General features: G+C 39.7%; 1 protein-coding gene across 2 annotated transcripts in view; it reads right to left on the reverse strand.

Moving 5' to 3' along the window:
- ITCH (itchy E3 ubiquitin protein ligase) overlaps nucleotides 1–16,361 on the reverse strand; it is a 123,361-nt gene that overhangs the window by 103,656 nt on the left and 3,344 nt on the right. For both annotated transcript variants that reach the window (XM_082432131.1, XM_082432130.1), the window contains exon 2: nucleotides 15,069–15,146. The gene's annotated coding sequence lies outside the window, so the exon portion shown is untranslated. The remainder of the gene's footprint in view (nucleotides 1–15,068; nucleotides 15,147–16,361) is intronic.

Raw genomic sequence — 16,361 nt, forward strand, 5'->3', positions numbered from 1 at the left:
TCTCATGGTTCAGCAAAATTAAAAGTACATCTAGAGAAAAAGTAAATGTGGCAAGAGGTCAATATAAGCAAGGTGTTTACAGGTATTCACTATACTATTTTTTTCAACTTTTCTGTAGATTTTTTTCAAAATAAAGAACTGATTAAAAAAAGAAAATAAAGAGTACCCTATCACAATGAGATACCATGACGCTCCTATTAGAGTAACAAACAAGAAAATACTGACAATATCAAGGGCTGGCAAGGATGCAAAGCATCCTCGTGTACTGCTGGTTGAAAAGCAAAATGGCACATCCAATTTGGACAACGTTTTGCCCATTTTTTATAAAATTCAACACATTTACCACATGACCCAACAATCCCATTCCTAGGTATTTACCTTAGAGCAGAGGTTCTCAATCAGAGGCTATTTTGTCCTCTGGGACTTTTTTTTTTTTTAAACAATGGTGGGGGTGGGTGCTATTGCTATCCAGTGGGCAGAAGCCAGGGATGTTGTTAAATGTCCTACAATGTGAAGGATGGCCCTCCACAACAAAGAATTATCCAGACCAACATGTCATAGTGCCAAGATTGAGAAACCTTGCCTACAGAAATAAAAACATATGTCCATATAAAATCTGTACAAGAATGTTTACAAGCAGCTCTATTCACAACTGCAAGATATGTGAAACAACTCAATCTCTCTCAATAGGTAAATCGATAAACTGCAGTACATGCATACACTGGAATACTACTCAGCAATAAATTTTTTAAAAATGCAACAACTTGGAGGAATCTCAAAGGCATCATACTGAGTGAAACCCAGTCTCAAGAAGTTTACACAGGGCTTCCCTGGTGGCGCAGTGGTTGAGAATCTGCCTGCCAATGCGGGGGACACGGGTTCGAGCCCTGGTCTGGGAAGATCCCACATGCCGCGGAGCGACTAGGCCCGTGAACCACAATTGCTGAGCCTGCACGTCTGGAGCCTGTGCTCCGCAACAGGAGAGGCCGCGATAGTGAGAGGCCCGCGCACCGCGATGAAGAGTGGCCCCCACTTGCCACAACTAGAGAGAAAGCCCTCGCACAGAAACGAAGACCCAACACAGCCATAAATAAATAAATAAAACAATAAAACTAAAAAAATAAAATAAAATAAAGCAAATAATTGAAAAAAAAAAGTTTACATATGTACTATTCCATTTACATGACAGTCTCCAAAAGACAAAACTAAAGGAATGAAGAACAAATTGTGGCTGCCAGAGGTTAACTGAGGGTGGATATGACTACAAAAATACAGAACAAGGGAGGCTTTTGGTGTGATGAAATTGTTCTGTATCCTGCTTGTGGTATTAGTTACAAGAATCAATAAATGTGTTAAAATTCATACAACCGTACACCCAAAAAAAGCCAATCTTACTGTATGATGAATTTTTAAAACAACATTTAAAACATTAAAAATTTTAAAGGCTACATATTCTAGGTACTGGGTTGAATACTGTCTCCGCCAAAACTTAGGTCCACCTGGAACCCAGAATTTGACTTTACTTGGTCTTATAGGATTTTTGCAAATGTAATCAAGTTAAGATGAAGTTATATTGGATCAGGGTAAAAATGGAAACATAGACTGGAGAGATGTATACACAAGACAAGGAATGCCAGCAATCATCAGAAGCACTGAACAGATTCTCCCTCTGAGAGGTTCCAACTCCAGTGATGCCTTATTTTGGCCTTTTAGACTCCTAAAACATGAAAAACTGAAGTTGTGTTGTTTTAAACTGCCCAGTTTGTGCTAATTTGTTACAGCAGTCCTAGGAAACTAACATACTCTATGATTCTATTTACATGACATTCTGGAAAAGCCAAAACTACTGGGACAGAAAACACATCAGTGCTTCCTAAGGAATGGGGCTGGGGAGAGATGAATGACTACAAAAGAGCACAAGTAAAGATTTCAAGTGTTTATCAAAATTCAAAGACCTGTATACCTAAAAAGAATGAATTTTATTATGTGTAGGTTACATCTCAACAAACCTGTCTACAAAAAGCATATTCCCAATGTGAATGACAAAAAATGCTCTTAAAATAGTTTCTACAACAAAAAAGAAAAAAAATTGACATTAGATCTCCTATATATCTTGGGGAGATCTCTCCAGGACTCATTCTTCCTTTCTAGTATCTCTCTTTTACATCTACATCTCACAGCTAGATTAACCTATCTTTTTTTTTTTTAATATAAATTCATTTATTTATTTAGCTGTGTTGGGTCTTCGTTGCTGCGTCCGGGCTTTCTCTAGTTGCAGCGAGTGGGGGCTACTCTTTGTTGCGGCGCACAGGCTTCTCATTGCAGTGGCTTCTCTTGTTGCGGAGCACGGGCTCTAGGCGTGCGGGCTTCAGTAGTTGTGGCTCGCAGGCTCTAGAGCGCAGGCTCAGCAGCTGTGGCGCAAGGGCTTAGTTACTCCACGGCATGTGGGATCTTCCCAGACCAGGGCTTGAACCCGTGTTCCTTGCATTGGCAGGCAGATTTTTAACCACTGTGCCACCAGGGAAGTCCCTTCACAATCAAATACAGTGGTGCAGAGCCTGTATCTTCACCTAGTAAACCACTGACTTGAACCAATGAAGATATCAGTTTGAATCTAAAATCTAGTACAATATTAAAATAATCTATTTAGTCTGTCAGTTACAAAGAAACTTAAAATAGGGCCAGTTCTTAACACTTTTATATCATTTATTTTGAGTAATGTTTACTATCACACTAGAAAAATGTGACAGAATGTCTACATTGCCAGCAATAAAAACTAACCTTGGGACTTCCCTGGTGGTCCAGTAGTAAAGAATCCTCCTTAGGGGCTTCCCTGGTGGTGCTGTGGTTAAGAATCCGCCTGCCAGTGCAGGGGACATGGGTTCGAGCCCTGGTCCGGGAAGATCCCACATGCCACGGAGCAACTAAGCCCATGCACCACAGCTACTGAGCCTTCACTCTAGAGCCCGTGAGCCACAACTACTGAGCCCGAGCGCCACAACTACTAAAGCCCGCGTGCCTAGAGCCCGTACTCTGCAACAAGAGAAGCCACCCAATGAGAAGCTCATGAATTGCAACGAAGAGCAGTCCCCGCTCACTGCAGCTAGAGAAAAAGCCCGCGCACAGCAACAAAGACCCAAGGCAGCCAAAAGTAAAAGTAAATAAATAAATAAAATTTATTTAAAAATTTGAAAAGAAAAGAATCTGCCTTAAAATGCAGGGGACGTGGGTTTGATCCCTGGTCAGGGATCTAAGATCCCACATGCCGCAGGGCAACTAAGTCCGCGTACCACAACGACTGAGCTCAAACACCTCAACTAGAGCTCACGTGCCACAAACTACAGAGCCCACATGATCTGGAACCCGAGCACCACAACTACAGAGCCCATGTGCCCTAGAGCCTGCACACCACAACTAGAGAAAAGAAAACCCACACACCACAACTAGAGAGAAGCCCACCCGCCACAACGAAAGATCCCACATGCCTCAACGAAGATCCCGTGTGCCACAACTAAGACCCGACACAGACAAAAATAAATAAAATAAACAAATAAATATTTTTAAAAAACCTTCTAACCTTAACATCTTCCTGAAAGGCAGTGGAAAAAGACATTTCACAAGATTATTTCAGTAACATCTTGTCCCATAAGCAACAAACAGACAAACTACATTTGTAGTCTTATTTTTAAATATCCTATTTATAGATAAATTATTAAATAACCAGGATATTATGAAATTTGCCTGGTTTATTTTCAGGAATAACATATCCAACATAATGTTATTTTTATAGGCCACATCTACTGTGACCTAGAAAACCCTTCAATAATTTCATATAGGCCTATAATTTCTTAAAAGAAGCCACCAAGGACTTCCCTGGTGGCACAGTGGTTAAGAATCCGCCTGCCAATGCAGGGGAAACGGTTCAATCCCTGGTCCTGGAAGATTCCACATGCCGGAGCAACTAAGTCCGTGTGCTACAACTACTGAGGCCTGCACTCTAGAGCCCACGAGCCACAACTACTGAGCCCATGTGCTGCAACTACTGAAGCCCGTGTGCTTAGAGCCCGTGCTCCGCAACAAGAGAAGCTCCCGCTCGCCACAACTAGAGAAAGCCCGCGTGCAGCAATGAAGACCCAATGCAACCAAAAAGAAAAAAGAAGCCACCAAAGAGACATTTCAGAAAACACACAAAACCAGTAAGGAGAAAACTTGCTTGTTGAAGCAGAAAGTACAGAGTTCAAAGAGCTAAAGTACACAGTGGTATTCAGAGAACTAAAACCAAATGAAGTCAAACTCTCAGCCTTACTAAAATACAGAAGCATACATGGTAACTGTAAATACTGAGTAGTCTCCCATGGGTAGCGCCACTCAGCCAAGTTCCCAAACCCCTACTCAAAAGAGTTATGTATCAAAGGACCCGTTTTGAAAAATCTGTCTTCATTCACCAGCCACTACTATGAAGAATGGACTCCAGGGACTTCCCTGGTAGTCCAGTAGTTAAGACTGTGTCCCAATGTAGGGGGCCAGGGTTCGATCCCTGGTCAGGGAACTAGATCCCACTGTTGCAAAGAAGATCCCGCACGCAGCAACGAGGATCCCAAGTGCCACAACTAAGACCCGGAGGAGCCAAATAAATAAATACATATTTATTAAGAATGGACCCCAGCCTCAATCCAGTTGGAAGCGGAAACATGGGAGTTGGTAACGGTTCCTGTGTATGCAACCAGTAGCCACACTACCCAGCTGGGTTGAAAACTAATTCCTGTTCACTGGGAACACAGCAGCAGAGACTAAGGAGCAATGTTTAGATCCCATTCTCCACTAATGATAACAAAGAAGCTAACCTTGGTGTACGTGTTGTATTGTCAGAGGGGATAAGAGTTCTTTGCGTTAGGGCAGAAAGTAATTACTCATTTCCGTAACTTAATTTCTCAAGAAAAGGAGAGAAAATGAACTCCATCCCACTCATGATGGGAAAAAGCTGCTTTCCTATTTACTGGAGAAAGTTACCTTAATAGAGAAGTAGGATTTGGACCACCCCGTATCCCCCACAACAGTGACACCTTGGCTCTGAACATCACGTAATGATCTCAGATCACTGACAGTTCTTTCCCATTTTCCAGCCAAATGGGAATCCAGCGTGGATTCTAAAGCATATACATAAAAAGACAATTATCTTATTCAAAGAGAAATAAAGGAAGGTATAACTTTCAAGGTTCAATAGTATAAGAGTTTAAGAAAACTGGCACCAGAATTGGAACCTTTAGCATTCATTTGCAGGTCTGAACTTTGTACCCAGTATTGCAGAAGGCAATTTTCTCCTAGTTCTCCCAAACAGCTTTCTGACAAACATGATAATATTAACTACTGTTACAAGCTGTGTCCTGGCTTTGACTATTTATCGCTAGAGTTTAAAGGATTCGACATGCCACAATAAATATAACTACTGTTGTACTACTATAACTATTGCTCTCTTTTGCAACCAATGCTTGTGTGAAATTATACAACCTAATTAAATATAAAGTTGAATTTCCTGGCTTCCAAGAAACTCTTATTTCTATCTCTTAAAACCCATGAATTCTCCTCAAAATAAGACCCTGGATAGCCACTATCCCCATCCTTCCAGCAAAACTTTCTCAGATCATTTTTACACATTATTTAAAAACTATCAAGTAAACTAGATATCAATACTAATGAGTTAATGAGTAATGTCTATGTATACTTTATAAACAAATTCATGCATTTATATTAAAAGAACTAAAAAAGCATTGTTATAAACACTGTATTAAAAACCCAGAAAAAAAATCAGAGAGAGAATCATTTACTTCCAAGAGCCCTAAATACTGGGGGAAGGGAAGAGAAACAAATTACCACTTATCCATTAGGAAATAAACAGGATTATGAAAGCAGAGCCAATTCTACACTCCAATTTGGGCCAGCAGATTTTCACCTTAGTATTCTATTCCAAGACTACCTCCTCTACTTTGAGTGCCGAAGGAACTGATTAAAAATATCATTTCAAAGAAGGCAAAATACCACACACATCTTATTTGTTCTCACAGATAAACATATGGAAATCCAGGAAAGTTAAATGGATTGCCCAATTAAGCAAAGATTTCTTAGCTGTGACACCAAAAGTACCATCCATAAAAGAAAAAACTGAGAAATTAAGCCTCATTAAAATTAGGAACTTCTACTCTTCAAAAGACACTATTAAGAAAATGAAAAGACAAGCCAAAGGCTGGGAGAATATATTGGTAAAATGTAACGCATATCTGATAAAGGACTTACATCCAGAATTCACAAAGAACTCTTACAGCTTGATAATAAGATAAACAACCCAATCAAAATGGATTGTCCAAGGTCAGAACAGAAGCCAAAAACTGAGATCTCTAGCCTTGCTCAATGTTAATTTCATAATTTAAAGCCACAGTTCCATAAATCAGCCAAAAAAAAAAAAAAAAAAGAAAACAGAGAAAAACAGGGAAACAAATGAAAAAAAATACTTATGTCATTGCTGTACTTGAACTTATTCAGTTTGGTCCTTTCCAAAATTATTAAAATATATATTGAGTTTAGGACCACTCCCAAACCCCTCTTGAACAAAAACAAAAAGAACCCTACCAAACAGCACAGTCTCAAAATAAGAAATTCCAAATCATCACACAAAATCAAGTAATCACTGAAATAATTAAAACAGACATTTTTTCCTTCAGAATTACAGAAAGTAAAACCCTTGTCTGGATACCTCAGGCTGATTCATATTTTCTTAGGCAAACAGGAAGAGCAAGTCCTCTAAGAGCCAAATTTCTTTTAATAAGATCCCATATTTTCCTTCTCCAAAATAAAATTTGGGGGGCTTCCCTGGTGGCGCAGTGGTTGAGAATCCACCTGCCAACGCAGGGGACACGGGTTCAAGCCCTGGTCCAGGAAGATCCCACATGGCACGGAGCAACTAAGCCCGTGAGCCACAATTACTGAGCCTGCACTCTAGAGCCCGTGAGCCACAACTACTGAAGCCCACGTGCCTAGAGCCCATGCTCCGCAACGAGAAGCCACTGCAATGAGAAGCCCACGCACCGCAACAAAGAGTAGCCCCCGCTCGCCACAACTAGAGAAAAAGCCCACCTGCAGCAACGAAGACCCAACGCAGCCATCAATAAATAAATAAAATTTTTTAAATAAATAAATAAAAATAAAATAAAACTTGGATGACACAGAGACTTCTTTCCCTATCCTTTATAAATGTTTACCCCACCAAGTAAATGGTTAAAAGAGAATAGACAATTCCAAAACTAGAGAAAAATGTAATGAAGGTCATGCCCCAACCAACCTTCATCTTTCCAGAAAGCACTACTTTTAACATTTTATCAAACATCCATTTACTGAGGGACTATATATTAGAGAATGGTTCTAGCTGCTTTGTCAACAATAGGAAAGAAGGAGGACTAGCACAAGACCCAGAAGAGGTAGGCTGCAGCCTACAAGATAATTAAGACACCAAAAAACCAAACAACCCAATTAAAAAATGGGCAAAGGAATTGAACAGACATTTCTCCAAAAAAGATATACAAATAGCACATGAAAAGACACTCAATATCACTAAGCACTGGAGAAATGAGAAAAAAACCCACAATGAGATACCACTTCTCCCATAAGGATGACTATTCTTTAAAGTAAAGAAAACAAATGAAATGTTGGCATGGGTGTAGAAAACTGGAACTCTTGTGAACTGCTGGTGGGAATGTAAAATGGTATAGCTGCTGCAGAAAACACTATGGTGGATCCTAAAAAAATTAACATGGAATTAGTAACAACAAGGTCCTACTGTATAGCGCAGCGAACTACATTCAATATCCTGGGATAAACCATAATGGAAAACAATATAAAAAAGAATGTATATATGTGCATAATTGAGTCATTCTGCTGTACAGCAGAAATTAACAACATTGTAAATCAATTATACTTCAATAAAAAAATAAATTTAAAAACAACAACCAAAAAAACCTGCAATTCCTACTTGATCCACCGATTCCACGTCTGGGAATATACCTTAAAGAACTGAAAGGAGAGACTCAAACAGATATTTATACAGCCACATTCATAGCATCACTATTCACAATAGCCAAAAGGTAACCCAACTGTCCATCAATAGAAGAATTGATAAACAAAATGTGATATACACATAAAATGGAATATTATTCAGCTTTTTAAAAGGAATGAAATTCTGGAACATGCTACAACATGAACTTTGAAGACACTGTGGTAAGTTAAATAAGCCAGCCACAAAGGACAAACATTGTATGATTCTACTTACATGAGGTACCTAGAATAGTCAAATTCTACATAGAGACAAAAATTAGCATAGCGGTTACCAGGGACTAGAGGAGGGGAATGGCGTTATTGCTTAATAATAGGTACAGTTTCAGTTTGGAATGATGAAATTCTGGAGATGCATAGTGGTAACAGGTGTACAGCAATGTGAATAGATTTAATGCCACTGAACTGAACGCTTAAGAATGGTTAAAACTGTAAACTTTTGTTATGCATATTTTACCACAGTAACAAACGAAAAATAATCAGGACAAGTAAGTTCATCATTTTCTTTGCCCCTTAGAAATGAAAACATCAATTTACATGGTAAAATCAAACAGGGCAGACTGAACATATGTGCTACATCTCCATACTCTCCCAAAACCCCAACAAGATGAAAAAAAGGAAAACAGTTTACACTCTGAAGGGCAAAGACAAAGGGAGAATAGATGACTGCAGATCAATGTCAGCAATATTCTGGACAAGGAAAAGCAGCAGTACCTAGGTTCTGCACATTTCAATACATACATAATACAGTTTTTAATTAAGACCTATATAGTACTTCTTTCCTTCCAGAAATTCAAGGGAAAAAAAAGATAATCTAGGATTTCCCTTTGACTACTAGCTTTCCACAGAAGCAAATGCAGCTAATCCCTCTTCCACGTTCTTTTCCTTCCACAGCAGACCTATAATTAAATGAGCCACCTAAAAATCCCTTTCAATTTTTCAGAACAAATGAACTCCAAAATCTAGGTTAGACCATGCTTCAAAAGTTCAAGAAACAAAAAACAAATCCCTTTTCCATTAAATGAGACTTCAATTTAGCTCAATTTGACGCTGTTGCTGCATCTCTATGATGGCGGCAACTTTGTCTACTTTTCATAGGCCCAGTTCAGTATTCTTATTCATCAGTGAGGGAAATGTTACTATCTCAAATATTCTGAATGCTCAGGCTATATCTAACACACTATTCAAATTACTTTCTAAAAAGACTACTTACAATAACTACATTTTGCATTTTAGTCAAGAATAAGGAATTAACTTTCCTGTGTATGTCAAGAAAATTTTCATGAGCAAGTATAAACAGAACAAAAGGCCTGGTGAAAATTAAATCCTAAAAATCACTGTTTATACAAAATAAACACATTCCACCTTTCTACATTTATCAGTTTTTTTAAACATTCTAAATCATAAATTAATTACTGTGTCAAGTTTCTGCAACAAAATTCTACATCTTTTCCATGAGAAAATCTTTTGTTAGTGTTTCCAAACCTTGTTAAACACAAAAATTCCATGTTTAAACTGAAGTCTACAGAAACTCCTCAGAGGTTAACTGAGCTGACCAAAAATGTGAAACTAGAAATGTAATAAGCAGTTGAACTACTTTGATTCTTCCTTTTCTATTCTTCTTATGAAGCTGGGAAATCATAAGACTATGTACGTGATCCATCATTAAAGAGGGTGCTGGGGCTGAGTAATGAAGATCCACAACATGAAAAAAGAGGGATAGGACTTCCCTTGTGGCGCAGTGGTTATGAATCCACCTGCCAATGCAGGGGACACGGGTTTGAGCCCTGGTCCAGGAAGATCCCACATGCCGCGGAGCAACTAACTGTTGCTGTGGCCCATGCACCACAACTACTGAGCCTGCGCTCTAGAGCCCGCGAGCCACAACTACTGAAGCTCACACGCCTAGAGTCTGTGCTCCACAAGAGAAGCCACCGCAATGAGAAGCCCGTGCACTGCAACAAAGAGTGGCCCCCACTCGCCACAGCTAGAGAAAGCCTGCGCGCAGCAACGAAGACCCAACGCAGCCAAAAAAAGAAAGAAAGAGGGATAGCCTCTTTAGCATTATCCTCACATATCCCAGTTTTTCATTCAAAGAATGAATATGAGAAAAGCTTTCAAAATCTGCCCTCTTTACTGCAGGGTCCTACTGTCACAGGGTGACCCAAATACAAGCTTCTGTCTGTCACTTTCCATTCTCACTACCACCTCCCTAGCCTGGTCTCCCTACCTCCAGACCCTACCAACCCTAGTAAATACTTGTAGACCTCAATATTACCAAATAAATCTTCATAAAATACCATTTCATCCTGTCAGTCAACAGGACTTAAGGTTATCCCAAAATAAGAAGGCTGGTGAAGGGGAGCAGAATTTTTCACCCCAAAATATGCTACTTTGGCATAAGGATTATTTTGAGCTAAAAACAATCAAAACTCAGCAGATTCAGTAAAAGCTCTTTACCTCCCCCTCAACTGCCTAAATTTACACTGGAAAGGAGGCCTGTACCAAGAAGAGAACTATTGCCAGAGATATCTTTTTACCTAAGAAACTTACCTGCGTATCAAGGCAACCTTTATTTTCCAAACATCTCCTCTTCTCTTCCTTTTGTATCCCCAGGCCCCTACCCCTTTCCTTAGCTCAGGATGTTCATATAAGCCTCTATTAGCTGGCTGCCCTTTGGGTCTCATACTTTTATGGGGCTCCCATACCATATTTAGGAAATTTGTTTTTCTCCTGTTAATCTGTCTTATATCAATGATTAGACCAGCCAAAGAACCTAGAAGGGAAGAAGAGAAATTTTTTCTGCCCCTACGCTGGTCTCTCTTAATTTTTCCAAACTTTCTCTTCTTACGCGGACCACACAAACCCTCTTCAGATTAATCTAAATTCACTGTACTTCCACCATCTCAAGTCCATTCCTGCCATTTTGCCCATTATGAATCCCAGTTTTAAGTAACTTCTCTCCTCCTCTTTGCCTTAATTATTCTATATACTCCTCATTCAGCCCCAGACTGCTCTAAGGTATTGCTTGAACTTTAAAAATCTCTATGTGGGCAAGGACTTTCTTCCCAGAGGGCAGGGAACGTGGGTTATGCTGCAAAAAATTGAGCCCCAGATCAGAGGCTGCAGAATGGCAACCCACAAGACAAATCCTGCCCACAGTGGTGATTTGCTTGGCTCACAGAATTTTTTATGAATTCATTAAGTTGCCAACATTTAAAAATAAAAATTTCTCACAAAATCTGGAATTCTAGCTTCTGCTCAGAAAAAAGTTAAGATGTTCAGGCCACACTCTGTCTACATGCCACCCCCCTCAGCCCCCTGCCAGATCAATAGTGAGCCAACACTGAATCATGTATTTTAAAAAGATGAATTTCACCTCAATTTAAAAAAAATAAAGTGAGCCAAAGCTGCATAACAGCTGCCTCACTGGAGTGACATGAATTCCCTAAATCACTTAAGTCCCAATCTGATCTATCATTACTGTTTAAAATGTTCATCTAGCCCTTGTAGGCATTTGACTTTACAGTGCTCACCCTAGATAAATTTACTGAATGAATTAATAAATTGAGAAGATAATTTTAAGAAGGACAAGGTTGGTGATGATGATAATGTGATAATGACAACAACAGTAATACTGGCAATTAACATTTCCTGCTTATTTTGAGCCAACTATTGTTCAAGCAAAAATACATTATCTCATTTACTCCACACAACAACCCTATGGATACATGCTACTATTATTCTCAATTTACAGATGAGGAAACTAAGGCACAAAGAAGTTAAGCAGGGCTTCCCTGGTGGCGAAGTGATTAAGAATCTGCTTACCAATGTGGGGGACACAGGTTCAAGCCCTGGTGCGGGAAGATCCCACATGCCTCAGAGCAACTAAGCCCGTGCACCACAACTACTGAGCCTGCACTCTAGAGCCCACGAGCCACAACTACTGAGCCAGCTGGCCTAGAGCCCATGCTCTGCAACAAGAGAAGACACCGCAACGAGAAGCCCGCACACCGCAATGAAGAGTAGCCCCCGCTCGCCGCAACTACAGAGAAAGCCCATGCATAGCAGCGAAGACCCAACACAGCCAAAAACTTAATAAATAAATTAAACAAAAAAAAAGAAGTTAAGCAACTTGGCCAAGGTCATACTGCCAGGACACGGTAGAGCCAGAATTCAAAATCAGACAATCTAACTCCAGTACACAGTTAACCCCTACAATATGATTCCCTACCGTACTTTCCTCTGTGACCAACTGAACTGACTCTCTGGAACGAAGAATCAAAGACTAAATTTTAGAGCCTGTTCTTTCTTTACACAAATGACTAAAAAGCAAACCACAGTTCACCTAAATGCAGATGGCATTTCTGGATTTTTTTCCTGGTCTTTAAAGAAAAATTTCTCTGTAATTGACAAAGTTTAGGGACTCCAATAAAATAACATATATTTGTTATCAGACTATTTCTGGAGTAAGGTAAGTTCAATATGCAGACGAATTCTTAGTTTAAAAATACAAAGTGATGATTCAGTACAAAACTCCTTCTCTCTCCTGGAGTAGAAGGTTATATCTATTAGGGTAAACAGTTCGTAGACGTGAAAAAAACTGCAAGTTTCTTGAGGGCAGGGACTGCTTTTTCCATGAGTCCCTGCAATGTCTAGCACAAAGCAGCAGTTAGCATATATTCAATTATATTAAAGGAACCAAGATATCCAAGTATCTTAAATTGCAGTGCAACAAAATCCTTATTATAGCATTTATCACCTTGCTTTTTACAATAATTACTGGTGAACAAGTTTGTTTTCTTGACAAAAACACAAAATCCGTGAGGCAGAGTACCCCTTGGGACCTAGCATAACAGGGGCTCAATAAATGCTTATTGAGTGTTATAAACTTAACATTCCTATACTTAGATTTCCTGTAAGTCTCTCTACCAATGTTTAAAGTAGAACTTAAGGGAATTCCCTGGCAGTCCAGTGGTTAGAACTCCACACTCCCACTGCAGGGGGCATGGTTCGATCCCTGGTTGGGGAACTAACATCTTGCAAGCCATGCGGCACAGCCAAAAAAAAATAAAATAAAATAAACAAATAAATAAATAAATAAAGTAGAACTTAAATAAAATGGCTTCTCATTTATAAAGCACTGGATTTTATGAAGTCCTATTATAAGATTTTCCTGAGACCAGTCCTATATTATGATATCAACAAAGCCCTGAAAAATTAGTGAGCCGGCATATGAAGCACAGAGAATAATCAAAGAGCTAGGAGAGAGCATTGTGTTCATACTTTCAATAGACAAGCAATGCAGTCCAGAGAGATTTAAGCGAATTGCTCAAGATCACAGAATTTAAGTAACAAGCAATACCAAGGCCAGAACCCATGTCTCCTGAATATTGGCCCAGTTTTCTTCCCACAAAGAACTACTCTGTGAGCTCAGGATGAAGTGGATACTTTTAGAAATATTTTAAAGATATTTGGTATGGAAAATGATCTTTCCCAGTACATAACTTTTTGTGAGGTATTACATCACCATTAAAGATATGAAATTTGCCTTGTTCCATTAACTGCAGATAACACCATCTTTTTCCCTTCTGTTCTACATATTTTTTTCATTTTCATGTCTTCCCTTTCATTATCCTCTGAGAATTCTTCTTACTATCTCTTATTTATCTACTTTTCCTCTTACCACTTCCCTTCCCTAATATCTCTCACAAAGCACCCTATCTCCTTCTTTTCTCTCCATAACTATTAAAAAAAAAAAAACAGATTAAGCACATATTTTATTATAGCAGTGACCTGGGATACCATAATGAGCAAGTCACAGCCTTGGTCTCTTGGCATTTATAAGGCAATTTGTTAACAAAAATATACGCTAAACACAAAGGGTCACACAGTTGAATGAATAATAAACATTTTATTATTATGACGTTTACAGTGGAGACAAGAAGCCCACTATGGATGAGACGCATATGAAGAAAGGTGGTAATGACAACAGTTGCAAGGTTAGGGTTAAGCAAATGAAAGGGATCCTCTCCTCCTATTCAGCTTTCTCACCAACCAATTCACATGCTCTACTTCATTCACTCCCTATTCTCTTACTGCTTGACATTTCCTATGCTCTACTTTTATTCTTAACCAGTAGTCTTCCTTTTCTCTCTCCTGTTCTTTTATTATTTTTCCTCTCCTGATCTTTTAAAGTGCATCTGTCCTGTCCTGCTTTCCTTTTCAATATTATTGCCAACTCCTCCCACCTGGTAGATCTACATAATGCCATAAGTTGTGAATTCATTTTTTTTCTAAAGATTTAATATGTATTATTTTATTGGGTTGGCCAAAAAGTTCGTTTGGGTTTTTCCGTAACATCTTACAGAAAAACGAACGAAAGAACTTTTTGGCCAACCCAATATTTGATCCTCACAACAATGCCAGGGAGGCAGGTAGGAATCAACACATCTATTTTACAGATATATAAACTGAGTCCTGTCAATATTAAGTAATTTGCCAACAATCAGTTTGTCAGTGGCAAAATCAAATCAAAACCCAGACCTTTTCTTTCCAAGCCCTCTATTCTTTTTCCACTGAACCGTATTGTCTTCTTTTTAATTCCTACACTTTTTAACCATATACATGCACATGTCTGAACAAGTATACAGAGATAAATGTTTATAAAATAGCACAAGTGGGAAAAGTTTATGTATGTCTAGGGAAGCTAGAAAAACAGAAAAGTCAGTCCTCAGGACTCAAATTAAGAGTACAATGTGGCTCACATTGTACAATATGCCTAATCCTTCTAAAGGCAGCTTTGGGTTTCAGGTCCAAGTAGAAACTGTCTATTTCTTCAACCAACTGATTTAGCCAGCATGAACACTGGTGTCTCCCCATACCTCCTCACAGCTGTTAATATGACCAGGGCTCACCCTCAGCACCATTCTTGCCCCCCAATCTCTCTCACAGGCGTGCCACCATACCTGAAGTTTTCACTGTTTGGAGTCACTTCTTTGGGTTAAGGCGCTGTCTCCAGAAGGCCACTGTTAAATGCATGTTACCTGAGAGAGGAAGGAGGGTCCATTAACACATTATTCCTATGGTTAAACACATCAGATCAGCAATGACCTTAGGAATCTGACAGCACAATGTCCTTTAAAAAGTTTCATGGGACAGATAATTTTTGATGGAGCAGGCAGGATAAGAAGGTGAGTCGGGGAGAATATGACTCACACTCCGTAAGGGGTGACCCCCACCTGCGTACAGCTACATGGCAAAACGAGAATGGCCATATAAACACATACTCTACCTATTGGGGTCACAGTAAGGACTATCCCTGCAACTTGGAAGCTCCTAGGGATAAGAAAAGAAAAAGTACTCCAAGGATCAGAGTATAGCCAGTTCTGAAAAGAAGTAAAGAGCTGAGTTGGCAGTAGCTCTCCAAGGACAGTACACTGCTAGACTGAAAGAGGACAGAGGCAAGGAACAGCTTCTGGTTAACTACTTCTAGTTGTGAGGCTAGTTTCCAACCCAACATTTTTAGCTGAGGGCTGACCTCTCAACCAGAGAATGCTGCAATTCAATTCTGCAACCCGCGCCCTTGCTAATTTATATTGACTCAAAGCCAGTATCATTTACAGCCATAAAAATCAACATGCCTTTACTGAGTGCTTATTATGAGCCCAGAATTTGGCTAGGTGCTATAAATACAGGAAGGGGGGAAAAAAATCTTTATATACTTTTGCCTTAATTCATATAAAGGAAACCAATCCCCAAAACCCAAAACAGAGAAGGGTGAGGAACAAGAAAGGAAGTGGGGCTGGGTGGGGGGGGAGGACACGACGACAACACTATTTCCTATGAGTACTAACACAAATTTCTTTTTTTTAAATTAATTTTTTAATTTATTTTTGGCTGCGTTGGGTCTTTGTTGCTGTGCACTGCCTTTCTCTAGTTGCGGCGAGTGGGGGCTACTCTTCATTGCAGTGCACGGGCTTCTCATTATGGTGGCTTCTCTTGTTGCAGAGCATGGGCTCTAGGCACGTGGGCTTCAGTAGTTGTGGCACGCGGGCTCAGTAGTTGTGGCTCGTGGGCTCTAGAGCGCAGGCTCAGTAGTTGTGGCGCACGGGCTTAGTTGCTCTGCGGGATGTGGGATCTTCCTGGACCAGGGATCGAACCCGTGTCCCCTGCATTAGCAGGTGGATTCTTAACCACTGCACCACCAGGGAAGTCCCAACACAAATTTCTTAAGCCAGAATGAATACAACAAAACTGAC

Source organism: Balaenoptera physalus (assembly GCF_965194825.1).
Source record: "Balaenoptera physalus genome assembly, chromosome: 16".
Classification (NCBI taxonomy): Eukaryota; Metazoa; Chordata; class Mammalia; order Artiodactyla; family Balaenopteridae; genus Balaenoptera; species Balaenoptera physalus.